This window comes from Salmo salar, chromosome ssa19, assembly GCF_905237065.1.
Source record: "Salmo salar chromosome ssa19, Ssal_v3.1, whole genome shotgun sequence".
NCBI classification, from domain to species: domain Eukaryota; kingdom Metazoa; phylum Chordata; class Actinopteri; order Salmoniformes; family Salmonidae; genus Salmo; species Salmo salar.
Window position 1 is genome coordinate 80,581,675 of NC_059460.1, and position 24,627 is coordinate 80,606,301.

At 44.1% G+C, this 24,627-nt stretch overlaps 1 pseudogene; it reads right to left on the reverse strand.

Annotated features, from left to right (window-relative positions):
- Window positions 1-6,482: 6,482 nt before the first annotated feature.
- Window positions 6,483-24,627, reverse strand: part of LOC106579687 (uncharacterized) — a 134,992-nt pseudogene continuing 116,847 nt past the window's right edge.

Genomic DNA, 24,627 nt, shown 5'->3' on the forward strand with positions numbered 1-24,627 from the left:
ATGACTGAGCTGAGAAAGGCTCTGTCCTCAAACGCCCCCACTATAATTGAGGCATTCATCCTTGAACAAACACAACTGAAAACAAACAGTAATACTGTAACTTTAATATTATGGAGATTTTAACTTTATAATTCTGCTCTATTTTTGGTATCTACATATTAGTTGAGTCTTAAACCATGAAAGTGTGTTTATGTGATCTCAACCCAGAAGTTAGTTCCTGACTGACTTTGAAGAGGTCATGAAAGAGGCACTAGGGTGTTCAAAGCTCGGTCCTTTGGGTTCTGAACATTGGTGTGTGTGTGTGTGTGTGTGTGTGTGTGTGTGTGTGTGTGTGTGTGTGTGTGTGTGTGTGTGTGTGTGTGTGTGTGTGTGTGTGTGTGTGTGTGTGTGTGTGTGTGTGTGTGTGTGTGTGTGTGTGTGTGCATGACTCAGTCAGTTGAGGCTTTGCATAACTGGGTCATGCGTTATATACTATTGCATGCGGTGCCCTCTCTAACTGAACCCACCCATATCATACCTAATATGAATGCTGCACACACGACTGTACGTCTCGTAAAGGTCTGCTAAATGGAATGTATTATTATTATTAGATGATTATGATGATGATTACAGCTCTCTACAGCTCCACATCCACAAGAGCAGCCACCCCATCTAACATTACAGACCAATAGCCTATCCCACCCCATCTAACATTACAGACCAATAGCCTATCCCACCCCATCTAACATTACAGACCAATAGTCTATCCCACCCCATCTAACATTACAGACCAATAGCCTATCCCACCCCATCTAACATTACATACCAATAGCCTATCCCACCCCATCTAACATTACAGACCAATAGCCTATCCCACCCCATCTAACATTACAGACCAATAGTCTATCCCACCCCATCTAACATTACAGACCAATAGCCTATCCCACCCCATCTAACAGTACAGACCAATAGCCTATCCCACCCCATCTAACATTACAGACCAATAGCCTATCCCACCCCATCTAACATTACAGACCAATAGTCTATCCCACCCCATCTAACATTACAGACCAATAGCCTATCCCACCCCATCTAACATTACAGTCCAATAGTCTATCCCACCCCATCTAACAGTACAGACCAATAGCCTATCCCACCCCATCTAACATTACAGACCAATAGTCTATCCCACCCCATCTAACATTACAGACCAATAGTCTATCCCACCCCATCTAACAGTACAGACCAATAGTCTATCCCACCCCATCTAACAGTACAGACCAATAGCCTATCCCATACCATCTAACATTACAGACCAATAGCCTATCCCACCCCATCTAACATTACAGACCAATAGCCTATCCCACCCCATCTAACATTACAGACCAATAGTCTATCCCACCCCATCTAACATTACAGACCAATAGTCTATCCCACCCCATCTAACATTACAGACCAATAGTCTATCCCACCCCATCTAACATTACATACCAATAGTCTATCCCACCCCATCTAACATTACATACCAATAGTCTATCCCACCCCATCTAACATTACATACCAATAGTCTATCCCACCCCATCTAACAGTACAGACCAATAGCCTATCCCACCCCATCTAACATTACAGACCAATAGTCTATCCCACCCCATCTAACATTACATACCAATAGTCTATCCCACCCCATCTAACATTACATACAAATAGTCTATCCCACCCCATCTAACAGTACAGACCAATAGTCTATCCCACCCCATCTAACAGTACAGACCAATAGTCTATCCCACCCCATCTAACAGTACAGACCAATAGCCTATCCCACCCCATCTAACATTACATACCAATAGTCTATCCCACCCCATCTAACATTACATACCAATAGCCTATCCCACCCCATTTAACATTACATACCAATAGTCTATCCCACCCCATCTAACAGTACAGACCAATAGTCTATCCCACCCCATCTAACATTACAGACCAATAGCCTATCCCACCCCATCTAACATTACATACCAATAGTCTATCCCACCCCATCTAACATTACATACCAATAGCCTATCCCACCCCATCTAACATTACATACCAATAGTCTATCCCACCCCATCTAACAGTATAGACCAATAGTCTATCCCACCCCATCTAACATTCTAACATTGCAGTCCAATAGTCTATCCCACCCCATCTAACATTACAGACCAATAGCCTATCCCACCCCATCTAACATTACACACCAATAGCCTATCCCACCCCATCTAACAGTACAGACCAATAGCCTATCCCACCCCATCTAACATTACAGACCAATAGTCTATCCCACCCCATCTAACATTACATACCAATAGTCTATCCCACCCCATCTAACATTACATACCAATAGTCTATCCCACCCCATCTAACAGTACAGACCAATAGTCTATCCCACCCCATCTAACAGTACAGACCAATAGTCTATCCCACCCCATCTAACAGTACAGACCAATAGCCTATCCCACTGCATCTAACATTACATACCAATAGTCTATCCCACCCCATCTAACATTACATACCAATAGCCTATCCCACCCCATTTAACATTACATACCAATAGTCTATCCCACCCCATCTAACAGTACAGACCAATAGTCTATCCCACCCCATCTAACATTACAGACCAATAGCCTATCCCACCCCATCTAACATTACAGACCAATAGCCTATCCCACCCCATCTAACAGTACAGACCAATAGCCTATCCCACCCCATCTAACAGTACAGACCAATAGCCTATCCCACCCCATCTAACATTACAGACCAATAGTCTATCCCACCCCATCTAACATTACAGACCAATAGTCTATCCCACCCCATCTAACAGTACAGACCAATAGTCTATCCCACCCCATCTAACATTACAGACCAATAGCCTATCCCACACCATCTAACATTACAGACCAATAGCCTATCCCACCCCATCTAACATTACAGACCAATAGCCTATCCCACCCCATCTAACAGTACAGACCAATAGCCTATCCCACCCCATCTAACATTACAGACCAATAGCCTATCCCACCCCATCTAACAGTACAGACCAATAGTCTATCCCACCCCATCTAACATTACAGACCAATAGCCTATCCCACCCCATCTAACATTACAGTCCAATAGTCTATCCCACCCCATCTAACAGTACAGACCAATAGCCTATCCCACCCCATCTAACATTACAGACCAATAGTCTATCCCACCCCATCTAACATTACAGACCAATAGTCTATCCCACCCCATCTAACAGTACAGACCAATAGTCTATCCCACCCCATCTAACAGTACAGACCAATAGCCTATCCCATACCATCTAACATTACAGACCAATAGCCTATCCCACCCCATCTAACATTACAGACCAATAGCCTATCCCACCCCATCTAACATTACAGACCAATAGTCTATCCCACCCCATCTAACATTACAGACCAATAGTCTATCCCACCCCATCTAACATTACAGACCAATAGTCTATCCCACCCCATCTAACAGTACAGACCAATAGTCTATCCCACCCCATCTAACAGTACAGACCAATAGCCTATCCCATACCATCTAACATTACAGACCAATAGCCTATCCCACCCCATCTAACATTACAGACCAATAGCCTATCCCACCCCATCTAACATTACAGACCAATAGTCTATCCCACCCCATCTAACATTACAGACCAATAGTCTATCCCACCCCATCTAACATTACAGACCAATAGTCTATCCCACCCCATCTAACATTACATACCAATAGTCTATCCCACCCCATCTAACATTACATACCAATAGTCTATCCCACCCCATCTAACATTACATACCAATAGTCTATCCCACCCCATCTAACATTACAGACCAATAGCCTATCCCACCCCATCTAACATTACAGACCAATAGTCTATCCCACCCCATCTAACATTACATACCAATAGTCTATCCCACCCCATCTAACATTACATACCAATAGTCTATCCCACCCCATCTAACAGTACAGACCAATAGTCTATTCCACCCCATCTAACATTCTAACATTGCAGTCCAATAGTCTATCCCACCCCATCTAACATTACAGACCGATAGCCTATCCCACCCCATCTAACAGTTCAGACCAATAGCCTATCCCACCCCATCTAACATTACAGACCAATAGTCTATCCCACCCCATCTAACAGTACAGACCAATAGTCTATCCCACCCCATCTAACAGTACAGACCAATAGTCTATCCCACCCCATCTAACAGTACAGACCAATAGCCTATCCCACCCCATCTAACATTACAGACCAATAGTCTATCCCACCCCATCTAACATTACAGACCAATAGTCTATCCCACCCCATCTAACAGTACAGACCAATAGTCTATCCCACCCCATCTAACAGTACAGACCAATAGTCTATCCCACCCCATCTAACAGTACAGACCAATAGTCTATCCCACCCCATCTAACATTACAGACCAATAGCCTATCCCACCCCATCTAACATTACAGACCAATAGCCTATCCCACCCCATCTAACATTACAGACCAATAGTCTATCCCACCCCATCTAACATTACAGACCAATAGCCTATCCCACCCCATCTAACATTACAGACACATTGTGTTTACCTGGTAATGAGGGCTCTATTTAACACCATGCAGGCCCTGGGTCGCTTGCCGCCATCTGCTGGAGTCTGGGGTTGTTGTGACATCATCTCCAAGATGTCTGCTCATTAAGACCAATATCAACGACGGGGCAGGGAGGGGTAGTGGAGGTTGATGTGACCAATTAGAGAGCAATGGTGTCGACAGTAATAACTAGTGGGTGCGAACGAGTCACGCAAAACCCTCGCTGAAAATATATTTCTTGTTCATTGGTCTCCATGGATCAACTCCTCCTCCTATACAGCTGTCAGGGCGCATCAAAGATACCACTTTACACCATCCTTCTTGCTCTGGTACCGAACTGCACAGCCCCCTCTGTCAGATGTCGTGCTGCGAGTTCGCCTGCGTGCTGACAGGGATTAAACATTTAAACTTAACTTCTCTATACAGCGCATTTACAGTCATATCACCACAAAATGGGAAGAGAGAGAGAGAGAGAGAGAGTGTGTGTGTGTGTGTGTGTGTGTGTGTGTGTGTGTGTATTGTTCCTCAGTGACAGATGGCTAATGACGCTACTACAATACTGTAGGTGTTGTTCCTCAGTGACAGATGGCTAATGACGCTACTACAATACTGTAGGTGTTGTTCCTCAGTGACAGATGGCTAATGACGCTACTACAATACTGTAGGTGTTGTTCCTCAGTGACAGATGGCTAATGACGCTACTACAATACTGTAGGTATTGTTCCTCAGTGACAGATGGCTAATGATGCTACTACAATACTGTAGGTGTTGTTCCTCAGTGACAGATGGCTAATGACGCTACTACAATACTGTAGGTATTGTTCCTCAGTGACAGATGGCTAATGATGCTACTACAATACTGTAGGTATTGTTCCTCAGTGACAGATGGCTAATGATGCTACTACAATACTGTAGGTGTTGTTCCTCAGTGACAGATGGCTAATGACGCTACTACAATACTGTAGGTATTGTTCCTCAGTGACAGATGGCTAATGATGCTACTACAATACTGTAGGTATTGTTCCTCAGTGACAGACGGCTAATGACACTACTACAATCCTGTAGGTATTGTTCCTCAGTGACAGATGGCTAATGACGCTACTACAATACTGTAGGTATTGTTCCTCAGTGACAGATGGCTAATGATGCTCCTACAATACTGTAGGTGTTGTTCCTCAGTGACAGATGGCTAATGACGCTACTACAATACTGTAGGTATTGTTCCTCAGTGACAGATGGCTAATGATGCTACTACAATACTGTAGGTATTGTTCCTCAGTGACAGATGGCTAATGACGCTACTACAATACTGTAGGTATTGTTCCTGAGTGACAGATGGCTAATGATGCTACTACAATACTGTAGGTGTTGTAGAGAGCTAAGATAGACAGAGATAAAAGATAGACAGAGATACAAGATGGACAGAGATACAAGACAAAGAGCTAAGACGGACAGAGAGCTAAGACGGACAGAGAGCTATGACGGAGAGAGAGCTATGACGGACAGAGAGCTATGACGGACAGAGAGCTAAGACGGACAGAGAGCTAAGATTAAACATGTATTTACTTGTTTATATTTTAGTAAAAAAGATAGCAAAGGAAAAGTGCAAAGCCACCAGATATCTGGATTTAAATATACATTTCTGCCTAGACAATAAATATGAATCATTGGATATTTACTGAATTTAACACACAAAAATAAAAGTCATTTTAAATCTCAAAGGTGAAGTCATTTACAATGTGCATGTCAACTCGACATCATGTCTCGTTAGTTATTGAATGGATGATGAATCAGTCCCCGTAGTGCAACGATATCTAACAGTAACTTCATGTGTGAAATATTGAAAGAAAACATCAAACGAAAATCGGTATTGTGAAGACTGAAATTGACATGTTTATTTTATGTAGAGCAGAGCAACATCATTTCGTTCATAAGAGCACGCATGGAAAACGACTTAAACCATTTTGAACACAGACAGTTCCTTCTAGGATTACTTTACAGGAGTTTGACCATGTTTGTAACTTTATTCAGCAGTTTCAATGATACGACAATGAACTGCCAATTTACACAACGTTTAATAACTTGTGTGTCTTGTCAGGGTGGGACTGGAGGAGAATGATTTTGTAGTGAGAACAATGAAACACAACAGGCAATATTGACCATAGAGTTAGATACAGTTTTAGGGGTGGCAGGTAGCCTAGCAGATAAGAGGTCGGTTAATAGAAAGGTCGCTGGTTCTAATCCCCGAGCTGACTAGGTGAAAAATATGCCGATGTGCCCTTGAACAAGGCATTTAACACTTATCGCTCCAGGGTCTCCGTCAATAATGGCTGATCCCTGGCCGTGACCTCACTCTCCCAGGGTCTCTCAGGGAGAGCGGGATATGAATTGTCCCCGACTCTCCCAGGCTCTCTCAGGGAGAGTGGGATATGAATTGTCCCCGACTCTCCCAGGGTCTCTCAGGGAGAGCGGGATATGAATTGTCCCCGACTCTCCCAGGCTCTCTCAGGGAGAGCGGGATATGAATTGTCCCCGACTCTCCCAGGGTGTCTCAGGGGACAAAAAAAAACATTTTCCCAATTCACACAGTCATTTAATACACACTAGTACATGTGTGAATTAGGTTACATGTGATACAGTATCTTTCTCTGTGATAGTGACTAGTGGATTGTGATGGATATAGACGTAGAAGAATACGATTTCATCGAAGGATTTTACAACCATGAAAAACAATGTTCTTTCTTGCAACAAAAAAAAACTGAAGCTGGACACATACTCTCTCACACATAGACACGTCACACACATACTCAGACTGGAGCATGTTCAAATGATCCTTCAATTGATTTTACAAATCCTGACTGAAAAGAGCATGCACGTCACAGACCTCTTTGGGTAAACCGACCTTGACAGGAAATAATTTATTGAGGTCAAATATTAACAGCAAAGTCACACTCTCTCTCTCCCTCTCTCATCCTCTATCACCCAATTCTGTATACATTTTCTACAGTGGGTATATATAGATATACACATGTCTAAACTTCCAGAAAAGTCAGGTATACACACACAACACAAACAGAAATGTGACTCTAGAAAATATTTGAATCACTATATCAAAAGTGCTTTGGATAAATAACTAAAATTTATTCCATTCATCAAAACAAATCGAGATAGAATCCCCCCCCCCCCCCCCCATTCCTTTGTTTGATTGTCTCCACCACACTTGTCTTTAAACCTGGGCCATACCCTGCATGACTTCTGCCAATGTGTTATGCTGGTGAATGAGGAGGTATGGGGGAGGATCAACATCTATTGCATATAAACACAAGGGTTGGCTTTGTGCTGCCCAGCATTCATCACACGGTTGGGCGTAACGTTCCTCTGAGAGTGTCCCATGGCATGGCTCATGTCGTGGCCGCTGCCGTCCGACCACGGGGGGTGAGTCCACGGGCTCCTGCTTGATGGTGTGGCGCGGTCCGTGACCTTTGAACTCGTAGTCCAACTTGTCCTGCTGCTGCATGTAGCCCTTGTTGTTGTGATCCATGGGGTCGCTTGCGTACACATCGATGCAGTTACAGAGGGGGTCTGAGTGGGACAACCTCTGGGGACCGAACTGGGACTGGTCCTTATTGACCACACTCTTCAAGGGCCTGCTGCCACTGCCTCCGATGTTATTATAGTTCTGGAAGTGTCCGTTGTTGTAGGGCGGGCTGATGCCCGCCTTGCCCCGCTGGCACGGCGAGTACTGTTCGTAGTAGTCTGCCTCCGACTTCATATGGAGGCCGTTGTTGTCGACATAGCTGTTACCATTGTGGTAGCGATGGTCCAAGGGCTCCCGGCAGGGCCACGGACGGCCATACGCGTCGCAGCCGTTCTCCGAATCCGAGTCCTGCTCCACCTTGATGGGCATCTCAGGAAACAGGAGGTTTCCGTAGCACTCGCTCTTCACCGCCTCTCCCACGCAGTACAGGTCCAAGCCGCCGGGGCTCTGGAGGCTCTCGTACATCCTGGGCACATAGATTTCACCACCTCGCCCTCCTCCGTGGCACATGCTGGGGGACATGCGGTAGGGCTTGCCATAGTGCCCACCCTTCCCGAGTCGATTAGAAGGGGTGTAGCCGCCACTTTGCCCCCCCCGGATGGGCCCCGAGGCAGGCCGCATGGGCCACAGAGAGTCCAGGCCTGGGCCTTTGTGGTGGGGGACGCCGCCCATGGAGGTCTTGCAGTAGTTGAGGGGCTCGTCCTGTCCACAATAGCCCCCTTCTGTCTTGTACTTGAGGCTGTCTTTGGAGAGGGGCGTCCAGGGGGCGTGGCGGCGCTGCTGGGGACCCCCAAGTTTGGTGCAGTTGAGGAGAAGCGGGTCCCCGCCATCAACCATCCCCCCCGCACTGCCAGCCTGCCTCCTCAACGGCTCCTCTCTCTCACTGCAACATGGAGGACGAGAGAGAGGGAGGGAGATTAGTGTGGTGCATTTGATACAGGGAAAATGACAGAGATGATACAGGGAGAATGACAGAGATGATACAGGGAGAATGACAGAGATGATACAGGGAGAATGACAGAGATGATACAGGAACAATGACAGAGATGATACAGAGAGAATGACAGAGATGATACAGGAACAATGACAGAGATGATACAGAGAGAATGACAGAGATGATGCAGGGAGAATGACAGAGATGATACAGGGAGAATGACAGAGATGATACAGGGAGAATGACAGAGATGATACAGGGAGAATGACAAGAGATGATACAGGGAGAATGACAGAGATGATACAGGGAGAATGACAAGAGATGATGCAGGGAGAATGACAGAGATGATACAGGGAGAATGACAGAGATGATACAGGGAGAATGACAGTGGCATCATAAGGCCTGGGCTTTGATCCAGGCTGGAGCCTTTTGAGATGAGTTTCCATAACCACACATAACCATGATCGGCTATGAAAAGCCAACTTACTCCTGAGGTGCTGACCTGTTGCACCCTCTACAACCACTGTGATTATTATTATTTGACCCTGCTGGTCATCTATGAACGTTTGAACATCTTGGCCATGTACTGTTATAATCTCCACCCGGCACAGCCAGAAGAGGACAAAAATAAACTGCTTAGGCAGTAGCAGGCACTGCTAAAAGCCCCTGGGGTGACGCGGTGCTTGCTGTGATTGGTTGAGATTTCACAACGAAGTGGACCACTCACATCCCTTGACCCCTCCCCCACCCCTACAACACGGGTGAGTGGTAGCTAACTAGCTAGTTTCCCTCAGCATAAGGGTTGGTGGTAGCTAACTAGCTAGTCTCCCTCAGCATAAGGGTTGGTGGTTGCTAACTAGCTAGTCTCCCTCAGCATAAGGGTTGGTGGTAGCTAACTAGCTAGTTTCCCTCAGCATAAGGGTTGGTGGTAGCTAACTAGCTAGTCTCCCTCAGCATAAGGGTTGGTGGTAGCTAACTAGCTAGTCTCCCTCAGCATAAGAGTCCGTGGTAGTGTTAGGGTTGAACTGGCTATTTGTATGCATAACCTTTATAATATACTGGGGAAGCTATGCTAAGTACATAAACTATGAATAAATCAACTGTTGAAGACAAGAAGAACTACAACCAGCAACAGGAAGTGCGTCACGACGCTGGGATCAGCCTACACGCCGACGACAGGAGGAGCAAGTTTAAACCACGCTCCTCCTCCCTCGGACAGGCCAGCATTGAGCAGGAACTATCTCTGTTAGAGTATAAAAGAGAGAACAATAGGATGTGTCGCTCTCTTCTCTGTTTTGCCCTGCGAGGTAAAACAGCGAGACCGTATATATACGAACCACACATATACCACGCACGTGTTTGCATTAATTAAAGTACAGCTAAATCAGAAGTTACTATGTGATGACTATTTGTTCTAATACCAGAAACGAACTGTCGCGACATTAACAGTAGCTAACTAGCTAGTCTCCCTCAGCATAAGGGTTGGTGGTAGCTAACTAGCTAGTCTCCCTCAGCATAAGGGTTGGTGGTAGCTAACTAGCTAGTCTCCCTCAGCATAAGGGTTGGTGGTAGCTAACTAGCTAGTCTCCCTCAGCATAAGGGTTGGTGGTAGCTAACTAGCTAGTCTCCCTCAGCATAAGAGTCCGTGGTAGCTAACTAGCTAGTTTCCCTCAGCATAAGGGTTGGTGGTAGCTAACTAGCTAGTCTCCCTCGGTATAAGGGTTGGTGGTAGCTAACTAGCTAGTCTCCCTCAGCATAAGGGTTGGTGGTTGCTAACTAGCTAGTGTCCCTCAGCAAAAGGGTTGGTGGTTGCTAACTAGCTAGTCTCCCTCAGCATAAGGGTTGGCTAATGCTAATCCTTAAGCTATTGGGTGTCACGTAAAGATGTACTATGCAGAAATCGCTCTGCCATTTCCTGGTTGCTAAAATTCTAATAGTTCACCTAATTTCAGTTTATGTGACAAAACAAGCAAGTATAATGTAGAGAATCATTGTACCATCTAAACCGCTGTGAAATATCTTTTCCATAACCAAAAATATTGTATTTTCAGCTGTTTGAAGCTGGTGTACAAAACCGTAAGTAAAAAATGCAAAAACTAAACTTAGGCACGGGAAGCGTAGAAATAGCGCAGATCTTCCGCTTCTTAGACTTGCTTTCAATGAGAATTACAGATCTATAACTCACATTTCTATGTGAATTTGGGCGAGTTGCCAAAAAAGTTACATATTGCAGCAGTATATTTAGTGAATGGGCAAGCTAAGGATGTTGATATAAATCATGATATTGGGATTTTTTTTAAAATTTTATTTAATTGAAATTATTCTACTGTCAAAATTGATTACAAAGTGAAAATATGATAATTTTGGTCATAAAGTCAGTGTCACCCAAAACAGAGTTTTGTACCAGAGTATGTAACAATGTAAATGAAGGTTGGGTTTGTTTCAATCCTGCCCACATGCCCACAGCTGGCAGCACACAATAATCATAAATTTGGAGTACAGCTGGAATGACCCGATTGCAAAGAATGTGGTAAATTTGGGTTGGATTTGGATATCGTTATCGAGGCTAGATAGGGACCATTCAGTAAATTACACATTGTATGAGGGACAATATGTTAAAATTCCAATACCTGTAAATTTCAATGACTTCCTCAAACTTAATATAAGTTGTAGAAATTCATATACAAATATTGAAAAAATGTAATGAGAAAACTAAAAGGTGTGCAACATAAGAATATTGTCTCACTGACATTATGTAATTTATTGACGGTCCCTAACTAGCCCAGGAGGGAGTCTATCCAAAGTCAAAGTCATGATGATGTGATGATGATGTCCCCTTCTGTTCTGTTCTAGTGTAGTGATGATGTCCCCTTCTGTTCTGTTCTAGTGTAGTGATGATGTCCCCTTCTGTTCTGTTCTAGTGTAGTGATGATGTCCCCTTCTGTTCTGTTCTAGTGTAGTGATGATGTCCCCTTCTGTTCTGTTCTAGTGTAGTGATGATGTCCCCTTCTGTTCTAGTGTAGTGATGATGTCCCCTTCTGTTCTAGTGTAGTGATGATGTCCCCTTCTGTTCTAGTGTAGTGATGATGTCCCCTTCTGTTCTGTTCTAGTGTAGTGATGATGTCCCCTTCTGTTCTAGTGTAGTGATGATGTCCCCTTCTGTTCTGTTCTAGTGTAGTGATGATGTCCCCTTCTGTTCTAGTGTAGTGATGATGTCCCCTTCTGTTCTAGTGTAGTGATGATGTCCCCTTCTGTTCTAGTGTAGTGATGATGTCCCCTTCTGTTCTAGTGTAGTGATGATGTCCCCTTCTGTTCTAGTGTAGTGATGATGTCCCCTTCTGTTCTAGTGTAGTGATGATGTCCCCTTCTGTTCTAGTGTAGTGATGATGTCCCCTTCTGTTCTGTTCTAGTGTAGTGATGATGTCCCCTTCTGTTCTAGTGTAGTGATGATGTCCCCTTCTGTTCTAGTGTAGTGATGATGTCCCCTTCTGTTCTAGTGTAGTGATGATGTCCCCTTCTGTTCTGTTCTAGTGTAGTGATGATGTCCCCTTCTGTTCTGTTCTAGTGTAGTGATGATGTCCCCTTCTGTTCTAGTGTAGTGATGATGTCCCCTTCTGTTCTAGTGTAGTGATGATGTCCCCTTCTGTTCTAGTGTAGTGATGATGTCCCCTTCTGTTCTAGTGTAGTGATGATGTCCCCTTCTGTTCTGTTCTAGTGTAGTGATGATGTCCCCTTATGTTCTAGTGTAGTGATGATGTCCCCTTCTGTTCTAGTGTAGTGATGATGTCCCCTTCTGTTCTAGTGTAGTGATGATGTCCCCTTCTGTTCTGTTCTAGTGTAGTGATGATGTCCCCTTCTGTTCTAGTGTAGTGATGATGTCCCCTTCTGTTCTAGTGTAGTGATGATGTCCCCTTCTGTTCTAGTGTAGTGATGATGTCCCCTTCTGTTCTAGTGTAGTGATGATGTCCCCTTCTGTTCTGTTCTAGTGTAGTGATGATGTCCCCTTCTGTTCTAGTGTAGTGATGATGTCCCCTTCTGTTCTGTTCTAGTGTAGTGATGATGTCCCCTTCTGTTCTAGTGTAGTGATGATGTCCCCTTCTGTTCTAGTGTAGTGATGATGTCCCCTTCTGTTCTAGTGTAGTGATGATGTCCCCTTCTGTTCTAGTGTAGTGATGATGTCCCCTTCTGTTCTAGTGTAGTGATGATGTCCCATTCTGTTCTAGTGTAGTGATGATGTCCCCTTCTGTTCTAGTGTAGTGATGATGTCCCCTTCTGTTCTGTTCTAGTGTAGTGATGATGTCCCCTTCTGTTCTAGTGTAGTGATGATGTCCCCTTCTGTTCTAGTGTAGTGATGATGTCCCCTTCTGTTCTAGTGTAGTGATGATGTCCCCTTCTGTTCTGTTCTAGTGTAGTGATGATGTCCCCTTCTGTTCTGTTCTAGTGTAGTGATGATGTCCCCTTCTGTTCTAGTGTAGTGATGATGTCCCCTTCTGTTCTAGTGTAGTGATGATGTCCCCTTCTGTTCTAGTGTAGTGATGATGTCCCCTTCTGTTCTAGTTCTAGTGTAGTGATGATGTCCCCTTCTGTTCTAGTGTAGTGATGATGTCCCCTTCTGTTCTAGTGTAGTGATGATGTCCCCTTCTGTTCTAGTGTAGTGATGATGTCCCCTTCTGTTCTGTTCTAGTGTAGTGATGATGTCCCCTTCTGTTCTAGTGTAGTGATGATGTCCCCTTCTGTTCTAGTGTAGTGATGATGTCCCCTTCTGTTCTAGTGTAGTGATGATGTCCCCTTCTGTTCTGTTCTAGTGTAGTGATGATGTCCCCTTCTGTTCTAGTGTAGTGATGATGTCCCCTTCTGTTCTAGTGTAGTGATGATGTCCCCTTCTGTTCTAGTGTAGTGATGATGTCCCCTTCTGTTCTAGTGTAGTGATGATGTCCCCTTCTGTTCTAGTGTAGTGATGATGTCCCCTTCTGTTCTAGTGTAGTGATGATGTCCCCTTCTGTTCTAGTGTAGTGATGATGTCCCCTTCTGTTCTAGTGTAGTGATGATGTCCCCTTCTGTTCTAGTGTAGTGATGATGTCCCCTTCTGTTCTGTTCTAGTGTAGTGATGATGTCCCCTTCTGTTCTAGTATAGTGATGATGTCCCCTTCTGTTCTAGTGTAGTGATGATGTCCCCTTCTTTTCTAGTGTAGTGATGATGTCCCCTTCTGTTCTGTTCTAGTGTAGTGATGATGTCCCCTTCTGTTCTAGTGTAGTGATGATGTCCCCTTCTGTTCTAGTGTAGTGATGATGTCCCCTTCTGTTCTAGTGTAGTGATGATGTCCCCTTCTGTTCTAGTGTAGTGATGATGTCCCCTTCTGTTCTAGTGTAGTGATGATGTCCCCTTCTGTTCTAGTGTAGTGATGATGTCCCCTTCTGTTCTGTTCTAGTGTAGTGATGATGTCCCCTTCTGTTCTAGTGTAGTGATGATGTCCCCTTCTGTTCTGTTCTAGTGTAGTGATGATGTCCCCTTCTGTTCTAGTGTAGTGATGATGTCCCCTTCTGTTCTGTTCTAGTGTAGTGATGATGTCCCCTTCTGTTCTAGTGTAGTGATGATGTCCCCTTCTGTTCTAGTGTAGTGATGATGTCCCCTTCTGTTCTAGTGTAGTGATGATGTCCCCTTCTGTTCTAGTGTAGTGATGATGTCCCCTTCTGTTCTGTTCTAGTGTAGTGATGATGTCCCCTTCTGTTCTGTTCTAGTGTAGTGATGATGTCCCCTTCTGTTCTGTTCTAGTGTAGTGATGATGTCCCCTTCTGTTCTAGTGTAGTGATGATGTCCCCTTCTGTTCTAGTGTAGTGATGATGTCCCCTTCTGTTCTGTTCTAGTGTAGTGATGATGTCCCCTTCTGTTCTAGTGTAGTGATGATGTCCCCTTCTGTTCTAGTGTAGTGATGATGTCCCCTTCTGTTCTAGTGTAGTGATGATGTCCCCTTCTGTTCTGTTCTAGTGTAGTGATGATGTCCCCTTCTGTTCTAGTGTAGTGATGATGTCCCCTGTTCTGTTCTGTCTAGTGTAGTGATGATGTCCCCTTCTGTTCTAGTGTAGTGATGATGTCCCCTTCTGTTCTGTTCTAGTGTAGTGATGATGTCCCCTTCTGTTCTAGTGTAGTGATGATGTCCCCTTCTGTTCTGTTCTAGTGTAGTGATGATGTCCCCTTCTGTTCTAGTGTAGTGATGATGTCCCCTTCTGTTCTAGTGTAGTGATGATGTCCCCTTCTGTTCTAGTGTAGTGATGATGTCCCCTTCTGTTCTAGTGTAGTGATGATGTCCCCTTCTGTTCTAGTGTAGTGATGATGTCCCCTTCTGTTCTAGTGTAGTGATGATGTCCCCTTCTGTTCTGTTCTAGTGTAGTGATGATGTCCCCTTCTGTTCTAGTGTAGTGATGATGTCCCCTTCTGTTCTAGTGTAGTGATGATGTCCCCTTCTGTTCTAGTGTAGTGATGATGTCCCCTTCTGTTCTGTTCTAGTGTAGTGATGATGTCCCCTTCTGTTCTAGTGTAGTGATGATGTCCCCTTCTGTTCTAGTGTAGTGATGATGTCCCCTTCTGTTCTAGTGTAGTGATGATGTCCCCTGTCTGTTCTGTTCTAGTGTAGTGATGATGTCCCCTTCTGTTCTAGTGTAGTGATGATGTCCCCTTCTGTTCTAGTGTAGTGATGATGTCCCCTTCTGTTCTAGTGTAGTGATGATGTCCCCTTCTGTTCTAGTGTAGTGATGATGTCCCCTTCTGTTCTAGTGTAGTGATGATGTCCCCTTCTGTTCTAGTGTAGTGATGATGTCCCCTTCTGTTCTAGTGTAGTGATGATGTCCCCTTCTGTTCTTCTAGTGTAGTGATGATGTCCCCTTCTGTTCTAGTGTAGTGATGATGTCCCCTTCTTGTTCTAGTGTAGTGATGATGTCCCCTTCTGTTCTGTTCTAGTGTAGTGATGATGTCCCCTTCTGTTCTGTTCTAGTGTAGTGATGATGTCCCCTTCTGTTCTGTTCTAGTGTAGTGATGATGTCCCCTTCTGTTCTGTTCTAGTGTAGTGATGATGTCCCCTTCTGTTCTGTTCTAGTGTAGTGATGATGTCCCCTTCTGTTCTAGTGTAGTGATGATGTCCCCTTCTGTTCTAGTGTAGTGATGATGTCCCCTTCTGTTCTGTTCTAGTGTAGTGATGATGTCCCCTTCTGTTCTGTTCTAGTGTAGTGATGATGTCCCCTTCTGTTCTAGTGTAGTGATGATGTCCCCTTCTGTTCTAGTGTAGTGATGATGTCCCCTTCTGTTCTCTAGTGTAGTGATGATGTCCCCTTCTGTTCTAGTGTAGTGATGATGTCCCCTTCTGTTCTGTTCTAGTGTAGTGATGATGTCCCCTTCTGTTCTGTTCTAGTGTAGTGATGATGTCCCCTTCTGTTCTAGTGTAGTGATGATGTCCCCTTCTGTTCTGTTCTAGTGTAGTGATGATGTCCCCTTCTGTTCTAGTGTAGTGATGATGTCCCCTTCTGTTCTAGTGTAGTGATGATGTCCCCTTCTGTTCTAGTGTAGTGATGATGTCCCCTTCTGTTCTAGTGTAGTGATGATGTCCCCTTCTGTTCTGTTCTAGTGTAGTGATGATGTCCCCTTCTGTTCTGTTCTAGTGTAGTGATGATGTCCCCTTCTGTTCTGTTCTAGTGTAGTGATGATGTCCCCTTCTGTTCTAGTGTAGTGATGATGTCCCCTTCTGTTCTAGTGTAGTGATGATGTCCCCTTCTGTTCTAGTGTAGTGATGATGTCCCCTTCTGTTCTAGTGTAGTGATGATGTCCCCTTCTGTTCTAGTGTAGTGATGATGTCCCCTTCTGTTCTAGTGTAGTGATGATGTCCCCTTCTGTTCTGAGTGTAGTGATGATGTCCCCTTCTGTTCTGTTCTAGTGTAGTGATGATGTCCCCTTCTGTTCTAGTGTAGTGATGATGTCCCCTTCTGTTCTAGTGTAGTGATGATGTCCCCTTCTGTTCTAGTGTAGTGATGATGTCCCCTTCTGTTCTAGTGTAGTGATGATGTCCCCTTCTGTTCTAGTGTAGTGATGATGTCCCCTTCTGTTCTAGTGTAGTGATGATGTCCCCTTCTGTTCTAGTGTAGTGATGATGTCCCCTTCTGTTCTAGTGTAGTGATGATGTCCCCTTCTGTTCTAGTGTAGTGATGATGTCCCCTTCTGTTCCTAGTGTAGTGATGATGTCCCCTTCTGTTCTAGTGTAGTGATGATGTCCCCTTCTGTTCTGTCTAGTGTAGTGATGATGTCCCCTTCTGTTCTGTTCTAGTGTAGTGATGATGTCCCCTTCTGTTCTAGTGTAGTGATGATGTCCCCTTCTGTTCTGTTCTAGTGTAGTGATGATGTCCCCTTCTGTTCTAGTGTAGTGATGATGTCCCCTTCTGTTCTGTTCTAGTGTAGTGATGATGTCCCCTTCTGTTCTAGTGTAGTGATGATGTCCCCTTCTGTTCTGTTCTAGTGTAGTGATGATGTCCCCTTCTGTTCTGTTCTAGTGTAGTGATGATGTCCCCTTCTGTTCTAGTGTAGTGATGATGTCCCCTTCTGTTCTGTTCTAGTGTAGTGATGATGTCCCCTTCTGTTCTAGTGTAGTGATGATGTCCCCTTCTGTTCTGTTCTAGTGTAGTGATGATGTCCCCTTCTGTTCTAGTGTAGTGATGATGTCCCCTTCTGTTCTAGTGTAGTGATGATGTCCCCTTCTGTTCTAGTGTAGTGATGATGTCCCCTTCTGTTCTAGTGTAGTGATGATGTCCCCTTCTGTTCTGTTCTAGTGTAGTGATGATGTCCCCTTCTGTTCTAGTGTAGTGATGATGTCCCCTTCTGTTCTAGTGTAGTGATGATGTCCCCTTCTGTTCTAGTGTAGTGATGATGTCCCCTTCTGTTCTAGTGTAGTGATGATGTCCCCTTCTGTTCTAGTGTAGTGATGATGTCCCCTTCTGTTCTAGTGTAGTGATGATGTCCCCTTCTGTTCTGTTCTAGTGTAGTGATGATGTCCCCTTCTGTTCTAGTGTAGTGATGATGTCCCCTTCTGTTCTAGTGTAGTGATGATGTCCCCTTCTGTTCTAGTGTAGTGATGATGTCCCCTTCTGTTCTAGTGTAGTGATGATGTCCCCTTCTGTTCTGTTCTAGTGTAGTGATGATGTCCCCTTCTGTTCTAGTGTAGTGATGATGTCCCCTTCTGTTCTAGTGTAGTGATGATGTCCCCTTCTGTTCTGTTCTAGTGTAGTGATGATGTCCCCTTCTGTTCTAGTGTAGTGATGATGTCCCCTTCTGTTCTAGTGTAGTGATGATGTCCCCTTCTGTTCTAGTGTAGTGATGATGTCCCCTTCTGTTCTAGTGTAGTGATGATGTCCCCTTCTGTTCTAGTGTAGTGATGATGTCCCCTTCTGTTCTGTTCTAGTGTAGTGATGATGTCCCCTTCTGTTCTAGTGTAGTGATGATGTCCCCTTCTGTTCTAGTGTAGTGATGATGTCCCCTTCTGTTCTGTTCTAGTGTAGTGATGATGTCCCCTTCTGTTCTAGTGTAGTGATGATGTCCCCTTCTGTTCTAGTGTAGTGATGATGTCCCCTTCTGTTCTAGTGTAGTGATGATGTCCCCTTCTGTTCTAGTGTAGTGATGATGTCCCCTTCTGTTCTAGTGTAGTGATGATGTCCCCTTCTGTTCTGTTCTAGTGTAGTGATGATGTCCCCTTCTGTTCTAGTGTAGTGATGATGTCCCCTTCTGTTCTGTTCTAGTGTAGTGATGATGTCCCCTTCTGTTCTAGTGTAGTGATGATGTCCCCTTCTGTTCTAGTGTAGTGATGATGTCCCCTTCTGTTCTAGTGTAGTGATGATGTCCCCTTCTGTTCTGTTCTAGTGTAGTGATGATGTCCCCTTCTGTTCTAGTGTAGTGATGATGTCCCCTTCTGTTCTAGTGTAGTGATGATGTCCCCTTCTGTTCTAGTGTAGTGATGATGTCCCCTTCTGTTCTGTTCTAGTGTAGTGATGATGTCCCCTTCTGTTCTAGTGTAGTGATGATGTCCCCTTCTGTTCTGTTCTAGTGTAGTGATGATGTCCCCTTCTGTTCTGTTCTAGTGTAGTGATGATGTCCCCTTCTGTTCTAGTGTAGTGATGATGTCCCCTTCTGTTCTAGTGTAGTGATGATGTCCCCTTCTGTTCTAGTGTAGTGATGATGTCCCCTTCTGTTCTGTTCTAGTGTAGTGATGATGTCCCCTTCTGTTCTAGTGTAGTGATGATGTCCCCTTCTGTTCTGTTCTAGTGTAGTGATGATGTCCCCTTCTGTTCTAGTGTAGTGATGATGTCCCCTTCTGTTCTAGTGTAGTGATGATGTCCCCTTCTGTTCTAGTGTAGTGATGATGTCCCCTTCTGTTCTGTTCTAGTGTAGTGATGATGTCCCCTTCTGTTCTAGTGTAGTGATGATGTCCCCTTCTGTTCTGTTCTAGTGTAGTGATGATGTCCCCTTCTGTTCTAGTGTAGTGATGATGTCCCCTTCTGTTCTAGTGTAGTGATGATGTCCCCTTCTGTTCTGTTCTAGTGTAGTGATGATGTCCCCTTCTGTTCTAGTGTAGTGATGATGTCCCCTTCTGTTCTGTTCTAGTGTAGTGATGATGTCCCCTTCTGTTCTGTTCTAGTGTAGTGATGATGTCCCCTTCTGTTCTAGTGTAGTGATGATGTCCCCTTCTGTTCTAGTGTAGTGATGATGTCCCCTTCTGTTCTAGTGTAGTGATGATGTCCCCTTCTGTTCTAGTGTAGTGATGATGTCCCCTTCTGTTCTAGTGTAGTGATGATGTCCCCTTCTGTTCTAGTGTAGTGATGATGTCCCCTTCTGTTCTAGTGTAGTGATGATGTCCCCTTCCTTACCCATATTCTAGTGCAGTGATGATGCCCCCTCCACTCTTGTGCTTGCCCCTCATCATCATGTTGTTCATCTTCATCTCAGTGATGGAGGGCAGCAGAAGGGGCACGGCCACACAGAACAGGGCCAGCTGAGGGGGTAGCAGGGCCCCCGAGCCCCACTTCTTCTTCTGGCCCTGGAGGAACTTGAGTCGGCCCTGGATCTGCATGGTCTGTCAGAGGGAGACGAGGTCAGAGGTTACGGAGTGGAGTGTTTAGCACACGCTAAAGAACATGGTCATGTCAAGAAGTTATTTTTGCCAGATGCAATTTAGAAGCCTATACTTTGAAGCGAAATAATAATAAAAAATAAAAAAATTATGGCATACAACTTGTCGATCTCAGCACTTTTAATAATTAATAAAAAGAAAGTCTTTGATTGAGACAAGCCAAGTTTTCATTCAGTCACAACAGCCTAGAGAAATAATAATACGACCATAGCTGTGACACCGGGACACCGAATTCTGTACAGTCATTTTTTTTCTTCTTCTCTTCCTCCCCATCATATTTTAAATAACTTGCATAAAATACACTTTATGACACTGTCATGAAGCATTATGACCATCCTGTGTCATTTTACTTGGATTAAGAAAATGCACTTTATGACACCGTTTGACAAAAGGACCTTCCCTACAGTGTTCAAACCCAAGGCCAACTTCAAGCCGCATCAATTTCCACTGTTAAATCCAAACCTCCAAACTGCTCTTGTCAGACCTATGGGAGGTGGAACAACAGCTCGAAATAGCACATACATGTGTCCGGGATATGACGATTATTCTATTTATACCTACACTCAAACTACAATTTCAGCAAATATGACACCAAATGGGAGATTTTTCATCTGGGAAGTTTATCCCAGTCAGCTCTCATTAGAAGCATCATGGTTGGCTGGGGTCTCTGGCAGGGTTAGTCCACTCACCAGGAAGCCAGAGGTGCTGTCCAGCAGGCAGCGCACGCGGGACATGAAACAGCGGTTGAGAAAAGAGGAGAACTCAGGAGCGACTCCCCCCGTCTCCTGAGAATGGAACAGGCTGCTCACCACAAAGTCCTCACCTGTATAGAAAAATACTAAATATTCACTATAATGCAGATTTCCAGTTTCGTACAGTAGACAAGACCTAAAACACTTACTAGTGAACATTGCAGAGTAAATTGTGTTCTCACACACACACACACACACACACACACACACACACACACACACACACACACACACACACACACACACACACACACACACACACACACACACACACACACACACACACACACACACACACACACACACACCATCTCTGGCATGGACAGGCATCATAGTTTAGTGGGGGACTTTCCACTCATACATTGGCCATTAATCACAGAGTCTGCTTTGCTGTTGTGAATAGAGTCGATAACATTTGATTACAGTGACTCTTTCTTTTTTTTCTTCAAAAACGAATAAACATTTGCAGTCTAGTCTGTTTAATGAATCAGTACCCCCCCGTACTGTTGCTGGTACTTATATACACACCAGTTCCTGAGACTAAGTGGTGCTGGCTGGGGTTCATGGCCCAGTGGAGCTGTCTTCTGAACTCATGCCGGTCGTCCACATGGACATAATCAAAGACGTTTTGGTGCATCACGTCCGTCTGCATGGGGGGGAGAGAGACAGAGACAATAACGCAACGAGGCCCCCCAGAAACATAACCTTTAACCCCCTGAGCCCATTACCAGATTGCCCTCTGCTTGAAGTATTGATGGGATCCAGGGTCTGGCCTATTGTGTTGGCAAACAGCGGTGCCCTCACCACTTAATCTCTGCCGCGGTTCACTGGGTCGGCCCGACGGTCTCACACGCAGACCCAAAACGATCTGTAATGGGTCTGGTTAACAGGCTGCTAATGGTGTGATTTTTGTATGAGTTTCAAAGTTGGATCAAATCTTGTTTCGGTCATTTTGTGGTTGGAATAACTTTGAAAGAAATACATGACACTTTGTTTAAAGAATGTGACTGTTTGAATGACTGAAGTGTAACATTGCAGTAAATGACTTCACACAACTTGAGTTAAATTGGGTATTCAGAGCAATATCCTCAGCAGCTCTTAAAAAAAGTGACATATTTACTGAAAGATTCAGTAAAGAGCATCTGGTTGTTGTCGCCCATATGTTTTGCTTTATATGTGTGTGTTGCTGCTGAATTCCTCAACGTCTGCCATAGAACGGACCCCACTGATTCCACTACAGTACACTACAGTGGCTCTTGGCTCTCCAATGTCACTGAGTCACGGGGGCCAAAGAGTGCAAGCCTTGTTTGTCAAACATTGCGTGACACCAGCTCCCTAAAAGCAGAGCAGCCCAGCCCTCCTGAAAACAAGGCCCCTGCAACCTAGCCCAAATCTGTAATGCCTCTCTCTTAACCAGCAATAGCTGTGCTTTCTGTCAGGGAAATTACAGATTCCAACTGAAATATTCAACCTTCCCCCCCATAACTTCCACATTGGAGACACGCAAGGTTTTTATTTTTTTTAACAAGATTTTTGCACATGGCAAGCGCCACCACAGTTCCCTGCGGCAGACAGATCGGATGTCTATTGTGTGAGGTTCTCTCTAAAACAGAATAGTGATGTTTTCCCTGGCCCTCGAGTCTTCATTTTCAAAAGCGTAACTACAATGGAACAAATAGGATCAAAGCAACAACACTGTCTCTGCACCATTTCAGTGCTTTCTTGTTGTGTCGTCCCTAAAAACGCTCTAACGTTTTGTCTCCTGCGTTGCATATTAGTGCTGTGTCTGTTTGTCTGTCTTTACTATGGCTTCTTTATTATGATGAGAAAAGACGTGTTCGACTCTACCTCATATAAACTTCAATCGGGTCCTGCTATATAACCCAACAGAAATAGGACATACTTTTTATTGCCACGTAAATGTATTTTATTTATTTTTTATTTTAGAAGGTAGATCATCTTTAATATTGCAGATAGATTGTGGCTTCCATCAATGTAATAGTCTGCATCATTTCCAATCACCCATGTATTCTTTTTGTAAATATTCATTGTATACGCTACCGTTCAAAAGTTTGGGGTCATTTAGAAATTTACTTGTTTTCCATGAAAACATACATGAAATAAGTTGCAAAATTAATAGGAAATATAGTCAAGACGTTGGCAAGGTTATAAATAATGATTTTTAATTGAAATAATAATTGTGTCCAAACTTTGCTTTCGTCAAAGAATCCTCCACTTGCAGCAATTACAGCCTTGCAGACCTTTAGCATTCTAGTTGTCAATTTGTTGAGGTAATATGAAGAGATGTAAAGCCCATGCTTCCTGAAGCACCTCCCACAAGTTGGATAGCCTTCCTTCTTCAAGATCCCTTTTACCCTGTACAAATCTCCCACTTTGCCACCACCAAAGCACCCCCAGACCATCACATCGCCTCCACCATGCTTCACAGACGGCGTCAAGCACTCCTCCAGCTTCTTTTCATTTTTTCTCACGAATGTTCTTCTTTGTGATCCGAACACCTCATACTTAGATTCTTTTTTTTCCAATCTTCCTCTGTCCAGTGTCTGTGTTCGTTTGCCCATCTTAATCTTTTCTTTTTATTGGCCAGTCTGAGATATGGCTTTTTCTTTGCAACTCTGCCTAGAAGGCCTTCATCCCGGGGTCGCCTCTTCACTGTTGACATTGAGACTGGTGTACTATTTAATGGGTACTATTTAATGAAGCTGCCAGTTGAGGACTTGTGAGGCGTCTGTTTCTAAACTAGACTAATGTACTTGTCCTCTTGCTCAGTTGTGCACCGGGGCCTCCCACTCCTCTTTCTATTCTGGTAAGAGCCAGTTTGTGCTGTTCTGTGAAGGGAGTAGTACACAGCATTGTATGAGATCTTCAGTTTCTTGGCAATTTATCGCATGGAATAGCCTTCATTTATCAGAACAAGAAAAGACTGACGAGTTTCAGGAGAAAGGTCTTTGTTTCTGGCCATTTTGAGCCTGTAATCGAACCCACAAGTGCTGATGCTCCAGATACTCAACTAGTCTAAAGAAGGCCAGTTGCATTGCTTCTTTAATCAGAATGACAGTTTTCAGCTGTGCTAACATAATTGCAAAAGGGTTTTCTAATGATCAATTAGCCTTTTAAAACGATAAACTTGGATTAACTAACACAATGTGCCATTGGAACACAGGTGTGATGGTTGCTGATAATGGGCCTCTGTATGCCTATGTAGATATTCCATTAAAAATCAGCCGTTTCCAGCTACAATAGTCATTTACAACATTAACAATGTCTACACTGTATTTCTGATCAATCTGATGTTATTTTAATAGATAAAAAAAATTGCTTTTCTTTCAACAACAAGGACATTTCTAAGTGACCACAAACTTTTGAACGGTAGTGTATATACACATTATTTTTTTGTAAATATATGTTGCTTTATTATTTTCCCCTAATTGGAATAAACTAATGGACAACAACACTTACACTCCTACTTCCAGCTTATTTTACCTTTATTTAACTAGGCAAGTCAGTTAAGAACAAATTCTTATTTTCAGTAACAGCCTTGTTCAGGGGTAGAATGAGAGATTTTTACCTTGTCAACTCAGGGATTTGATTTTGCAACCTTTCGGTTAC